This window comes from Rattus norvegicus, chromosome 2 (assembly GCF_021556685.1).
Source record: "Rattus norvegicus strain SHRSP/BbbUtx chromosome 2, alternate assembly SHRSP_T2T, whole genome shotgun sequence".
NCBI lineage: Eukaryota > Metazoa > Chordata > Mammalia > Rodentia > Muridae > Rattus > Rattus norvegicus.
Genome location: NC_141535.1, coordinates 113,878,150 through 113,892,352, shown reverse-complemented (window position 1 = coordinate 113,892,352; position 14,203 = coordinate 113,878,150). Strand labels below are relative to the sequence as shown.

The window sequence follows — 14,203 nt, the reverse complement described above, 5'->3', positions numbered from 1 at the left end:
CTTCAGCATAACTGGCTGATGTTGGGGATCAAATCACAAACTTAATTTCTATTTCCCTCTGCATTGGTGGTTGCTAGGCAAAGGGGTGGGCTTGTAACCTGGGGCTGCAGGTTTGTTGGGGGAATGACCTGAAGACACTGGTCTTGTTGGGGGTTAGCCTAGAGACTGGAGCTAGGCTTGGGTTTTATTGGGGGATGACTTGGAAACTAATGCTAGGTACTGGCCTGCTAGTTTGTCTGAACTCAAGTTCTCTAAAATGGAGTCATAGACTCAGAGGTCACTTGGGCCTCTGGGATAGTAACAATGAATTAATTTTCCAAAAAGTTAACAGCATATACTGTCTGAGGAAAGACTCAAGGGCCCATTAACTTCTTTCAGAGCTAGAGAGCATATAGTTCCTTATACTGGGGGAGTGATGGGACAACTTTCTGAATAGAGTAATGGAGGGTTCATTCCCAGGGGAGTACTATTTTATTGCCTTGGCTCCCATCTTTTCTCCATCAGTAAATTTTGAGGGGATCTTAGTGATGAGCTTATTTGAAGGGTGGGGGAGCCACTGCAACAGAGGTAGGGCAGAAACCCATCTTTCATTAGGGTAATGATTATCAGTTTATCCCGGGATTACTATGCTAACACCAACACAGGAGTGACTTGGGTAGTCACTGAATATCAGAGAGAGAGAGAGAGAGGAGAGAGAGAGAGAGGTGACAGAGTATCAGGCTCTTCTTCTAAGGCTTGCAGGGCTCTGTCTCTGCCATTTCTAATCATGATAGTGAGTTCATCGACCTCAGAGTTCTAGGTGCTCAGCCCACTGGGGTGCTGTGGAGCCATTGCAGTGCTCCCTGGGGCCTGAGACAGTATCCTCACCAGAGTAGAGGAGGGGATAAAAAGAAGAAGCTGTACAGGCATTGTTGGGTCATACCTAGGAGAGCCAAGTCTTTCAGGGCTGTGTCAATGGTGCCTTAAACCTCAACTGCCTCAGAGGAGAGAGCTCACAGGGAGGATGGGTTTTTAATCACCTTTTAGGAGATCAAAGAAAGGCTGTGGGTACTGGTGGGGAGGGAAAGCCACAGGCAAGCCAATTAAGGTTTCCCAAAAGGCTTTGGAGGGAGGCTAGAGATAAGCTTTGAGGGTGGGAAAAGGTGGGTTTAAGAGAGTTTATTGAGGTGAGGGAAATTTCTTTTCCCAAGATTGTGCTGTGCGGGATAAACTGTATTTGTGGGGAGCTATTGTTAAATCCCAGAGAAAATATGGAAGGTATTAATTGATCCTTAAGTTGGAAGGGGAAGGGGAAGGTGGAAGATTCTCTCCAACCCCAAGATACCATTCATATAATAATAAATGTGGAGACCTTTGTCTAAGTAGGGCATTAATGCTGTGGCAGATGGGGGGACTGCTGTTCCTTAGGGAAGGGGTGTTCACTTGAATCATAACTCAGAGTTGTTAACAGGAGGATATTAGGAATGCAAAGTTCTGGCAATCCCTCCGGTGGAGAGAAAAGCAACCTTTAATGTCTATTGCTAATAGAGGGATGTTGGTGGGAATTGCCGAGATGAGGTTAGCCCCCTTTGGGGGGGACCCCTAAACCCACATGATTTTATTAATTGCACTTAAATCATGTAACTTTCCTTTATAGTGAACACAGGGGTGTTCTGTGTGCCACAGGAAGGGCAAATATGGTGAAGCTGGAGCTTTTCTTTTCTAACTGTGTGAGCTCTTCAAGTGAGCTCCCTTGATAGAGGCCACTATTCAACCCAGATGGGCTCATTGGTGAGCCAGTCGAGGCAGGGAGTACTATATTTAACGGTGGCCCTTAGGATTGAGGGTAACCTGGCGGAGGACTTTTAAAGTTTTTAATGAGTTAATTACTACTACCTGTCTTAGTTAGGGTCTTACTGCTGTGAACAGACACCAGGACCAATGTAAGTTTTATAAGGACAACTTTTAATTGGGGCTGGCTTACAGGTTCAGAGGTTCAGTCCATTGTCATCCAGGCAGGCATGGTGCAGGAGGAGCTGAGTTCTACATCTTCACCCGAAGGAAGCCAGAACAAACTGAGTATCCTCAGGCAGCTAGGAGGAGGGTCTCCAAGCCCACCCTCACAGTGACACACTTCCTCTAACAAAGTCACACCTTCTAATAGTGCCACTCCCCGGCCAAGCATATGCAAACCATCACACTACCAGTACAATCAGTTACCCTACTGTAATTTGGCTGACCGGTGAGAGTAACTTTCAGAACCTCCAGAACATTGGTGGTGATGTTGGCCAGAAGAGGGCGTATGATGCCCGTAGACCCATCAAGGTCCTTTCATTGTAAGGTGGTGAAGTCATGAGAGCATCCTCCTATGCCAAGAAACCAAGGCCCCAGATTTGTTCCCTATCTTGTGGGATCTCTTCTTGCCTTAAAATTGTTTTCTCTGCTTCAGCATTGATGAGCTATTTAAATGATTTGTCACATGTTTTCATGGTAGCCTTCTGAGACGCTAGAAAACCCACAAAGCCTCTATCAGAGCTGTTTTCTGTCTTATTGCTGGGACTGAGGGCTGTTCTGTCTTCAACTTAAAGGCTCCAGTGGCTTGCCTTCCTTATCAAAAGGGAGCAACAATCTGTCTTCCTACAACATCAAGGACAGACTGTCTTGGGGATGTGGCATTTATGGTGGAGGGGGCCCCTTAGGGCACTCTCTCACCTTCCTAGAGCCCTTTGTTCCACATTTAAGGCAAATCCTCCTGTTTTATCACTGCAGTGAAGGTCTGAATGATGGTGGAAGCAGCCTGAAGGATGCGGTCTCAATATCCTGAGTGGCCACAATCCAGCTATCACAGTGTTCATCACTGGGACCTTGACAGGCAAGCTTGCACTAAGTGGTCATACCCCCGCCCCCAAATGATGTTAAGGCCTTTGGCTGCAGGGTCGGAAATTTTTCTTTGTAAACTTCTTTTAGATCTAAGAATAAAGTCAGAGAAAGTCTTTCTGTATTTGGTAGAGGAAAAGCAGTGATGAGGCAGGCGATTGTGAGCTGGAAAGTGGGGTGATTCTGTCCCAGGCTTGAAGTATGGAGAGGTGTCCTGCTGGCTGGGCTGCTTGCTGGGCTCCTGTGGAGAAAGCTCATCCTAGCCCCTTGTGGTACCATCCCTTTGTCTCTGATTCCACCTGACCTGCTGGAGGCACTCGTCTCTGTAGAGTGCCTCCCATTGTCAGGAAAGCGGGCTGGCTAGAGAGGCACAGCAGATGTTTCACCAATCCTGGGCCATGTCTAAAATGGAGACTCGGCTTTGGAGGGGAAATTTAGTCCGAGCGATGTGGTTCTCCTTTACTGAGCTGTGTAAGCCTCAAGCCTGGTAAAGATTCCAATTTAGAGGCTTAACCTGGGAGGGGTGGTCATTAACTGGAAATGCCTGTATCTCCAGACCAACAGTGGAGTCCTAGAGGTCAAAAAGCTGCTGGGTAGTAGGAGGAGGGGTGGAGGGAGGACTGCCCTGTGTTGTAATATTCCCTCCTTCTGCTGTTCCTCTTCCTCTACCCAGTTCTACTTTTACTTTCTCATCGTGTGTGTGTGTGTGTGTGTGTGTACACCTGCATGCTCTTATATGTGTGTGCATGCATGTGTGTCTGTATATGTTTGTGTGCATGCATGTGTGTCTGTATTCATTTGGAGCTTTTGCATATGTGCCTGTGTGCAGTCAGAAGCCTGAGTTCAGTATAAGGGGGTCATTCCTGGGGAACCGTTCACTCCATGCTTTGAAACAGGGTGTCTCACCGACCTGAAACTCACATAGCAAGCTAGACTGGCTGGCCAAAGAGCACCAAGAATCCACCTTCTGGCATTTCAAGTGTGCGCCACTATTCCCAGCTTTTTAAGCATGCGTTCTGGGTCTCAGGCTCAGGGCTTCATGCTTGTACTGCAGGTACATTAACATCTGGGACAACATGATTGTCTGTCTCTGTGTCTGGCTTATTTCATTTAACACAATCACCTCCGCTTCCACCATCCTCCAAAATGCAGCGTTTTCTAAATACCAGAGCCATTTCTTGGAAAATGTCTTCACAAACCAGTCTTGGGAAATGTTTGACAAAACACTTGGCCCCTGAAAAGCCTTTATCTTTTAGAGACACAGACTGCAATGGTTAGTGGGCTTGGCTTCAGAACAAAGTACAAGGGAGGAAGTGTGCTGCATGGGGCTGAGATGAGCCAGGTGGTGAGTTCACTGCTGGGACTGGAGGAGGGGAGCATGGAGTCCCACCACACTCTGGGTTTTGCCCATTGAAAATTTCAATAATGAAACCAGGTAAGAGATAACATCTCGCATTTTGTCAAACTTCATGAGGAGGAGATATTTAATGGCTAGAATAATTGCCTAACTTAGTAAATGTAGTTTATGAATATTGATGAGTTATTTTTGATAACTCCAGTCGGAAAAAAAATCAGGAGCGAGATTGCTGGGTATTAAATCTGCTGGCTGCCTTGAACCTACACTATTCCTTTTCTCAAAGGGGTAAAGAAACACACAGGAAAATTGGGAACATTGTTCCAAAAATTGAACTAAGGAACCTAATCAGTGCCTCATCTGGAGGAAAATAGTTTAACTTACTAAACAACAACTCTGGCTTCTTGGGATGGAGATGAGCAACTGGTTTAACTTGTCTTCAAAGTTCATGTATTAATTCTGCAGTATGCTCACTGGTGATGTGTCATTGAACAGGCTTGCTGAGCAAACCTGAGGGAAACAAGCACGGGTGGATAGAATTTTCTCTGGAGTGTCTTTATCTGGGTCTCCAGCACTTCCTTAAGTTAGCACTGCATGATGGGAAGACCACAGTGGAGCCAAAAAGGAAGTTGACTTCCATCTCAAGGAGAAACTGACAGTTTTCTCTTGCTTCCTGCCTGATGACAAACTGAAGACAGACACCAGTGAATGAGGCAGGTTTATTGGCTTTGAGAAAACAGAACAGACAGTTCTGTCCCAAACTGCCATCTGGGCAGAGGGTAGGTAGGAAGTTTTACTGAGGCACTGAGGCTGGAATAGTTAAATTGACCATCGACTTGAGTAGATCTAGAATTGCCACAGAAACACAATTCTGGTGTTGCCAGAAGGTTAAACTGAATAAGGAAAACAAGCCCTCAGAACGGGTGGCACAGCTCCACTGGTCAGTACCCCGGCTGGAGGATCTAGCTCTCCCTGAGCTCAGGTCCGTAGGCAGGAAAGGAACTCCTCAGGCTGCTGGCCTCAAACAGTGCTGGGCTTACCCTGCACCGCCCAGACAGCGGGATATTTTGAGACTCTCTCAGGACTCTCCCTTCATAGTTCACCCGGACACATTTCCCAACAGCACCTTTGTCTTCCTCACACTGAACTGGTGAGTGAGCCTTACCAATTCAAGACCTCGGTGTTCTAGAACCTACACGCTTCTGTGAAGTCCTCTCGGCAGCTGCGCACCAGGTTTCAGAGCCTCGCTTTGTCTCTCACCTGGTTTACAGCAAAGGCTGGGCTCCTCATATCTGTGCCCAATCCTCCTATGGTTTCTTCTCTTCACCAAAGCTAGAGGAATGGAGTAGTTGATACCGTCTATAACCTCGTGTTTTCCCACCGGTCCTGTTTGTTCCTAGAAATGCTCACTCTGAGACTTATGAACAAAGGCCTGGGCTGTAAACATGGGCCTGTTCCCCAACTAGTTTGTAACTTAATATCCCATATGTTCTATTCTAGGAGTGTCACACGGTTAGTCACCAGGTCCTCAGTGTCATGAGTCTGTCTCCATCAGCATTCCCAGTGAATTCCCCCATGCCTGGCTCTATCATAGCATCTCCATCTCTCTCTCTCTCTCTCTCTCTCTCTCTCTCTCTCTCTCTCTCTCTCTCTCTCTCTCTCTCTCCCCCCTCTCTGCCAAATGGCCCCACCTCCTAATCCCGCCTCAGCTCATTGGCCATAGGCTTCGATATTGACCGGTAAAGAAGAATCCACAAATTGCACAAAGATTCCCTCAGCAGAAAGTTTTTCTGATTTTACTCTGGTGAAAATTTAACATATTCACAAAGTAGTATAAAGAACTCGAATGTACCCACAACCCAGCTTCAACAACCATCTTGAATGAATGACCCATTCTGCTTCACACGGAACCCTCTTGGTTTATCTGATTTTTTTCTTTTTTTCTGTTTTTCTTTTTGGATGATTTGAAGTAAATCCCACGGATCAGTGCGTCTAGAGGCTGAGCAAGGCTTCTTTTCATGGATTGAAACCATTTTTCCCAGATTTCACAAGACTCAGCACCAGCTGGTTCCTGTGCCTTCTGCAGCGACAGATCCCTGGACCCAGGCTAACGGCTGAGTCTTGACTTTTGTAGCACGTTTTTGTTCCCTCTCCAGAGGATGCTGGGCTGCTTCAGTGCTCAGCCGGCTGTGTTTAATGTCTGCCGCTGTCATTGCCCAGGGGTCTCCTCAGAGGTGTGCCTATTACTCCTCAGAGGTCTAGGTTCACTGGCTGCCTGCTGCGACCCTACAAGTGTTAATATAAAATATTTAAATCAGTTAGGCAAGGCATTCCAGCAGTTAAAAGTCAGCGCCACAGGCCTATGTTAATTTTCAGAACACACTCCTCCATACCTGGTTTATAGGAGCCACTCTGTAAATCCGTGCTGAGAAGCTCCTGGGACAAGCCAACAGGAGTGCAGCAACCATCCCACGGTATAAGTTACCTGTATACTCAGAGCAGTTCCTTAAGCCTGCTATAACCCCAGGAACCATACTCAGACCTTTAGTTTAAAGTATATTCTATTATAGTCAATATGACTTAGAGAAGGATGATCCAAGCACACTGGCAGAATGCCGCCAGTCCTGGAGCTGAAGCTGCAAGGCTGTGGGATCGTGAATTTGAGGACTCAACCCCATCTTTAAGGAAATGGATAATGAGCTGCATATTAATTATGCTAGGAGTTTGAATTCTCAGAGGTAAATAATGAATACCTTGCACTAAAGAGTTGAGTCTAAAAGAGGTCCAGTGACAGGCCCAAATTAGGATCCAGCTCAAAGGGAGGCCTGGGGCTCTGACGCTGTTACTGAGGCTGTGGTGTGCTTGCAGACAGGAGCCTAGCATGGCTATCAGATGCAGATACCTTCTTCTGGCCTCTGTGTCCAATGCATGCATGTAGTACACAGACATGCATGTAGCAAAACACGCGTGTAACAACGGTAAATAAATCTGGAAAACAAAAGCCAAGTGGTGCCCAACATGCTCTGGGCTGAAGCTCAATGAACAAATGAACAGCATCAACGACAACAACAATAAAAACGAAGTTAATCACATAAAATTTTAATGCTATTTAGCTTCAATTTAAAAAAAAAGATGATTGTGGACCACTAAAATATCATTAGCAATTAAAATATAAACCTACAGACACTGATGATGTTAGAGTTTCAGACTTAAGGAAGAGCTACAGCTGGGTGGTGGTGGCAAACATCTATAATCCCAGCACTCAGGAGGCAGAGATGGGTCGAGCTCTGAGGTGAAGGCCAGCCTGGTCTACAGAGTGAGTTCCAGGATAGCCAGGACTAGACAGAGAAACCCTGCCTCAAAAATGAACAAACAAACCAAAAACAACAATAACAACAAAATAAAACAAAAAACAATGAAAAACAACGAAAAGCAAACCAAAAGGAAAGGAAGGAAGGAAAACAAGCAGAAAAGAAAAAGGAAGGAAGAAAAGGAGGGAGGGAGGGGGAGAGAGAGAGAGAGCGAGAGAGAGAGAAAGAGAGAGAGAGAGAGAGAGAGCGCTACAGTGGCTGTGAAGATGGCTTAGTGAGTAGCAGTGCTTGTTACACAAGGAGCTGAGTTCAGATCCCAGCACTCAAACAAAAGCCAGGCAAGGATGTTCACCCTGAATCTCCAGCTCTGGGGCTCATTCACTATTGGTTTAGCTAAAAACAAACAAAGTGGCAAGCTCTAGCATAGCAGAGAACGACAGTAAGACTCCACCATACCATCCACCTCTGGCCTCCATGTGTGCCTGCGTGGGTGCCAGGACACACACATATGCATGTGTGCGCGCGCGCGCACACACACACACACACACACACACACACACTAAAAAAAAAAAAACCCACGAGTCAAATAGATATTTGCAGTTTGCCTGTTAAACCAGTAATGATTCATGGCTGACCAAACTACAGCATGTTTTTGGTAGAGCGTCTAGGAAATGAAGAAATAAGATGTGTCCTGGTTAGTTTTATGTCAGCTTGACACAGGTTAGAGTCATCAGAGGAGGAAGCCTTCATTGAGAAATGCTTCTATGAAAGATCAGGCTGTTGTCAAGCCTGTAGGACATTTTCTAAATAGTGATTGGTGGTGGAGAGCCCAGTCCACTGGAAGTGGTGCCATCCCTGGGCTGATGGCCCTGGGTTCCACAAGAGAGCAGGCAGAGCAAGCTATGGCAGTTACACCAGTAAGCAGCACCCCTCCATGGCTTCCGCATCAGTTCCTGCCCTGCTTGAGTACCTACCCTGACTTCCTTTGATTATGAACAGTGATATGGAAACGTGAGCCAGATGAACCCTCTCTTGTTTTGGTCACCGTGTTTCGTCACAGCGCTACTTCCCTGCCCAAGGCAAGATGCTAGGCAAGGGCTAGACAGATGGCTCAGTAGTTAAGAGCACTTGCTGCTCTTCCAGTGGATCTGCCACCCACATCAGGAAGCTCACAATTGCTTGTAACCACTGCTCCAGAGAATCAGATGCCTTCTTCTGGTTTCCACAGGCACCCACACATGAGGCAGACACAAACATAGACAGACACAGACGACACAGACACAGACACAGAGAACATAGTCACAGACACAGACACAGACACAGACACAGACACAGACAGACACATAAATAAAAGGTACTGGGACTGTGCAATGAAACTTGCTGTGGCAAAAACATTTAGAATCTGAATAAGCAGTTGTCTAAGGAATGAAACTGGGAAATGAATATTGTCAGGTCCAAAGGAGAGTCCACCCTCCCACATTCTGGTGATTAGACAGAAGCCAGCATTCCATCAGAACTTGTAAGGCTTGTTCCTCTCTAACAAAGGAACCACTTTCCTTATCACTGGCAGAGGGACAAGTGCCCATCTGTGGTGCCTATCAGCACCAAAGCACGTGCTGGCCTCCAGGCTCCCTCAGGATCACAGTACCTGTTACACATTTCAGAGTCTATGCTAGCATCCTAGCTCTTCCTACCTGCTCCTGTACCGTGCACGCTTTACCGCCACAGGATCTTGCCCCGCCCCCAGCTACTCATTTCTCCTCATAACCCTGCCATTCCTGCTATCGTTGAGCTCCTTTGCCCCTCTCTTGGCCCTCTCTTTGTCTCCTCCTCTTTCCTCCCCATCCCCTCTTCTTGCCAGCTCTTTTCTTGCAAGGCCTAGTCTGAGCATGTCCATAGTCAGTGTACTGCTTTCTCTCTCCGCTCTGGATTCTTCCAGATGGTTCTGGATGTTCTCTCTTTCATACCTACAATAAAAACCTTCCCCTCAACCATATCTTGGAACGAGTCCTGTCCCCAGTTTATAAAAATATGTGAAGTTGAGTTCTGCTAGAGGAAACTTTGGTAGAGGGTGGAAACTAGATGCCCATGATTGATGATAAATCACTTTTTATATGCCCCACACTATGCATCATGGGCCTTTTTTTATGATAGCTTTTGACTTACAAAGCTTAAATTCACAAACGTATATGAGAACACTGGCTAACGTAACTAGCTAAGATTAAACTCAAAACCTGTCATTTCTGATGCTTGGGAAAACCCCTCTCCCTGCAAACGCCCTTTAAGGCACCTAGAATAATTTTTAGCCTCGTCTTCTGAAAGAACAGCATATCTGCTGCTATGGTGTTCAATGGCATGGAACTATCCAGACCATGAGTTAAGCAAAGAAGGAATTTTTTTTCCTGAAAGGAGGAGTCTGGACATAACATGTTAGGGCGGGCAAAGTCCCTTTTCTGTGGGGTGTCGCTCTTGGTCTAAGGTTACTGTTTCACCCCCAGCTCACAGCAAGAAGGAAACTGGAGGAGAGAAGAGGAGGTCCTCGTCAAGAAAACCAGGCTTCCTTCAGCATCCCTGGGCCAGAATCACATTGACTGTGCTCTCCCCAGCAATGACGTCTGCGACACTTCAGCTTGGTAAATTACCTTCCTGTAGGAGAGTAGTTCTTTCCAAGAAATTAAGGTGGGGAATTATTGAGACAGCGTATGTCTCTTGTAGACATCTGACAATTTAGAGGCAAGGCAGTTGGGACCAAAACCTCTGATGCAGGCTTCTAGGAGGCCTGGGCTCCTACCTCAGTTCATTTCTTGGTTCCTGTGACAAAGTACTTCCCCAAAGCAGCTTCAGGCAGCAGAGATGTCAGCTATAGTCAGGTAACAGGGAGAGAAAAACCCAGCTCAACTTCTCCCTTTCACTCAATCTGAGACCCCAGTCCACAAGGATGGTGCTACACTACATTCAGGGTGGGTCTTCCCACCTCCATGGAGCTTCTCAGAAAATAGCCTCCCAGATACACCCAGAGCTATGCTTCCATAGTAGTTCCAAACCAATCCAGTTGGAGGTCAGCTTAACCATCACAGCACTTTTCTGCCTGAATTTTGTCAAAAGGGAGGCAGAAGAGGCTGTGGGCTCCCCTTCAGTTCCATTATTACAGAAGAGGAGAAACTGGGAAGCAACGAGTCTGCCAAAATACAGAAGGAATCTGGTATATAGTCATCCTAACTTCTAAATGGGAAAGGTCTAAGGACAGCTATTAATAATAATAATATATTTGGGGATGGAGGGAGAGAACGGGCATGCGGAGGTACTTGGGAATGCTAGGAGCATGTGAGGACCAGCTCGGCCTCCTGGACCATTGAGAAAGGCACTGGGAGAGTGTAGGCCGGCTCCTAGGAGCGACTCTTCTAGTCCCCTGCTAGCAAGGTACCAGTCCACGGATGGATTGCATTGTCTGCTCTGCTAAGCCTAGTGTGCAAGGTTGGAATACAGTTAAAGAGATGTATGGCTGGCTCTGTCTGATGTGCACACTCCACAGATGGTTGCTGCTGTTTTTCTTAGGTCCATGAACTGCACACCTACTTCTCTGCCCCCAGGGGAGCTCTGGGCTGAAACACCTCACAGCCTCCCTTGATTTCATCATCTCTTCTTTCTTCTAGGGTGTTTCCTCTGAACTGGGAGGTGGGCAAACCCTAATTCCCCTTACAGCCCACTTTTAACACCCAAGGGGCCTTTACTACCCTGTCAGGCCATTTCTGAGGTCCTGGCAAGGTCAGTTCAGCCCCACCGGGAGGTAGAAAGGCCCAGACTACAATTCTACTCATGGATCCGCTTGGAGAGCAGTGGGAGGCAAGCGAGCGTGCCCTGTGTTAAATGTTTAAATGACTAACAACCCATAGGTTCTCAACAAATACTTGCTGAATTAACACTGGCCGGCAGAGAAAGAATTTCAATGTATGTTATTGCAGGTCTTGATTTTGAAAAATCAGAATTTATGGTGCACCAAGGCAGCTGCTTAGTGGCTCGAGTCTTGTAGCCTCGGGAACATACTCATCTGCAGACAATTGCCAAAAATTAAACTTGAGAAACAGAGCAACAGCATGTTGGGTGCATCTTAGGCTAGGCAGTCTTCTGCCTACTCAATTGGTCAACTGGGTCGCCTCTGGTCGCCCAACCCACGGGGGCGTCCTACACAGTCAGCTCGGGAGTGCGCGCTTGCAAGCTATTGGAAACTAGAGCTTGTTTTGTTTTGTTTTTTCCAGTATGAGCCAGAAGAGTGACCACGGTGACTCACGAACCTTACCTAGAGCACTCAGGGCCGGGCTAGGCTAAGAGCAAAAAGAGTATCCAAATTATTCTGGCGGTAACCACGGACAGGAGGCGGGGCGGGCGGGGAAAGCGGAGGTGAGCCTTGCGTGGCCCGCCCCTCGCCCCGCCCCTCGCCCCGCCCCCTTGAGGAGGCTCACCTGGGGCGGGCGGAGCGGAGGTGGGCGGGGGGAGCGGAGGTGAGCGACGCGCGGCTCCGCCCCTCAGTCAGTCACGGAGGTTGGTGGCTTCAGACCACTCGTGCTTCGCGGGGGCTGACGAGTGCTAGCGGAGGTGAGCGCACGACTTGTGGAGGCCACTGGCCTGTCGCGTCACGACGAGGCTTCCCTTCCTAGGACGCAGGGTGACGCCGCGGAGCGGAGCGCGAAGCTCTGCGGACGTCTGTGGCGGACGAGGGGCAGTGTCCCACGGGTGCTGGGTCCCCACGAGGCGGTTCCGAGCCTGCTTCTGCAGCAGGCAGAGGCGTGAGGTGGGTGTGTGGCGTTCCTCGCTGACTTTCTCGGCACATGCCGAGCCGTTGAACCCGGTCAGGGAGCCCCGGGTCACAGTTGTTCTGCAGGGCGGTTGGTACTGGAACTCGGCAGCTGGCTCGGGGACCCGCCCTGGGGAGCCAGGCTGAAGCAACTTCCCACGTTCTGCAGTGGTGGCCAAACAGTGGCAACCCTCCACCATGTCCCTGTTCCCTTGCGGAGGCTACCACACCCACCTGTCTACAAGGAAGGAGAAGGAAATACGCCCGCTTCGTCCCTAATTTGTGCAAATGATCTGATTAGGGCATTGTTCTCAGATCCCAGAGATAGATCTTACCTACGATGACAAAGGACACGCGAAAAGTGGTGCTTTATATTTATAAATGTATACAAGCACACATTGGCACAGCCTATACCTAGCGTTTCCTTTTGACTCAAGTTCTTAAAGTTAACAGGGGTAGGCTCCTATGATAATTTCAGGTAAAACAGAGACCTAACAGAGCAAAACTTGTGGAACTTGACTGTGCCCTGGTTTTGGAATGTTCTGGAATCTGAGGAAATACTTTTAATTTTTGAAAGGGTATTATAATTGTATTTTACCATTTTAAAACATCTCTGTCTGTATGTCTGTGCTCTGTCTTCCTGTGTGTACACATGTTAAAGAGGACAACTTTCGGGAATAGTCTTGGGTGTTAGTGGTTGCTTCTCAGGTGTTCTGGCTTATGACAAGAGCCCTTAGTCCATGAGCCATCTTGGCTAGCTCCACAATTACGTTGTTTAAAAACTGATCTTTTTAGAATTACTGACTGAAGTTGAAATATAAATTGAGGATTGTTTCATTTTGGGGCTGCTGGAGTACACTGGGCCATGAAAGATTGACAGCCAAAGAAGGATGTTAAGCATCCAAGTCCTTACTCTATTTTTGCATTTGTTTGACATTTCCCTTTAAAAGTCACACCACTATCTTTCCCCTCAGAAGGCAAGTCACCACAGGTGATTCTAGCTTCAGAGACTACCAAATATAATTATTTTTTATAAATTAGATGTGAATATTGCCTCATCAGACTGATTGAAAAGATCTCTCTCTCTCTCTCTCTCTCTCTCTCTCTCTCTCTCTCACACACACACACACACACACACATGAAGGCACAGTGTTATGTTAAGTAGATCAAGTTGATGCAGGTAGGTGCTGGCTCAGCTTTACACACACACACACACACACACACACACACACACACACACACACACACACACCATGAAGGGGCTAGGCTGCCTCCAGTCAGGCAGTTTTGTATCAAATGTGCTAGCATTTTTTCCAATGGCTCAAATCCCTTCTAAGTTACACTCAGCAGAAAAACAGCCTAGGCTTCCGGTGTGGCTCAGCGGCAGAGCATTTGCCTGGCATGCTCCAGGGCCTGGGTTGGGTGTCCAGGACCCCTCCGTTCCCCAAAAGAGACCAGAGTAGTGAACATCCATGTGGTCTGTTTATATCATCACATGCACTTCTGTGATATTCTGCATGTCAAGAGTTTATTCAACGATGGAGATAGCATAAGATGAGCGGGGATGTACTTAATCCTTGAAAAAGATCTGTATTGTTTTCCATATTTACTCCACTTCCAGGATCATAAAACAAATATCCAGCCAAGAGCTGACTCCTTCAGTGTTACATGGTCCATGCTATGCTGCTCTTCTTATCTGTGTGGAGAGGTGTTTGTGTTCGTCTAGCTTAGTTCTTTTTCTCTGGGTTCTATACTGTAATTCTTAATGTGTTCTACCATGTCTGCCTGGCAGATTGTGAAAGGGTGGGATCCCAAGAGGGAAGGGCTGAAGTTTGGTAAACAAAGAAGGGAATGCCGACTCCTTTGCATTAAAGAAAGGCACTGCATAAC

The 14,203-nt window shown here is 47.3% G+C and overlaps 1 protein-coding gene and 1 long non-coding RNA gene across 10 annotated transcripts in view; one reads left to right on the top strand and one right to left on the bottom strand.

Moving 5' to 3' along the window:
* The window catches only part of Gpr160 (G protein-coupled receptor 160), a 79,792-nt gene that overhangs the window by 7,021 nt on the left and 58,568 nt on the right, over window positions 1-14,203 (top strand). For 2 of the 6 annotated variants that reach the window (XM_087630622.1, XM_087630621.1), the window contains exon 2: window positions 10,020-10,154. The gene's annotated coding sequence lies outside the window, so the exon portion shown is untranslated. 6 annotated transcript variants of the gene reach the window in all.
* LOC134485610 (uncharacterized) lies at window positions 5,980-12,517 on the bottom strand. 4 transcript variants are annotated; one of them, XR_015674363.1, is made up of 4 exons: window positions 11,982-12,413; window positions 10,313-10,381; window positions 6,964-7,198; window positions 5,980-6,496 (listed from the first exon to the last, which is right to left on the bottom strand). It is a non-coding gene; the product is annotated as an uncharacterized LOC134485610 (long non-coding RNA). The 4 variants fall into 4 exon arrangements; XR_015674362.1 differs by having other exon boundaries at window positions 11,819-12,027; XR_015674364.1 differs by lacking the exon at window positions 10,313-10,381 and having other exon boundaries at window positions 11,982-12,517.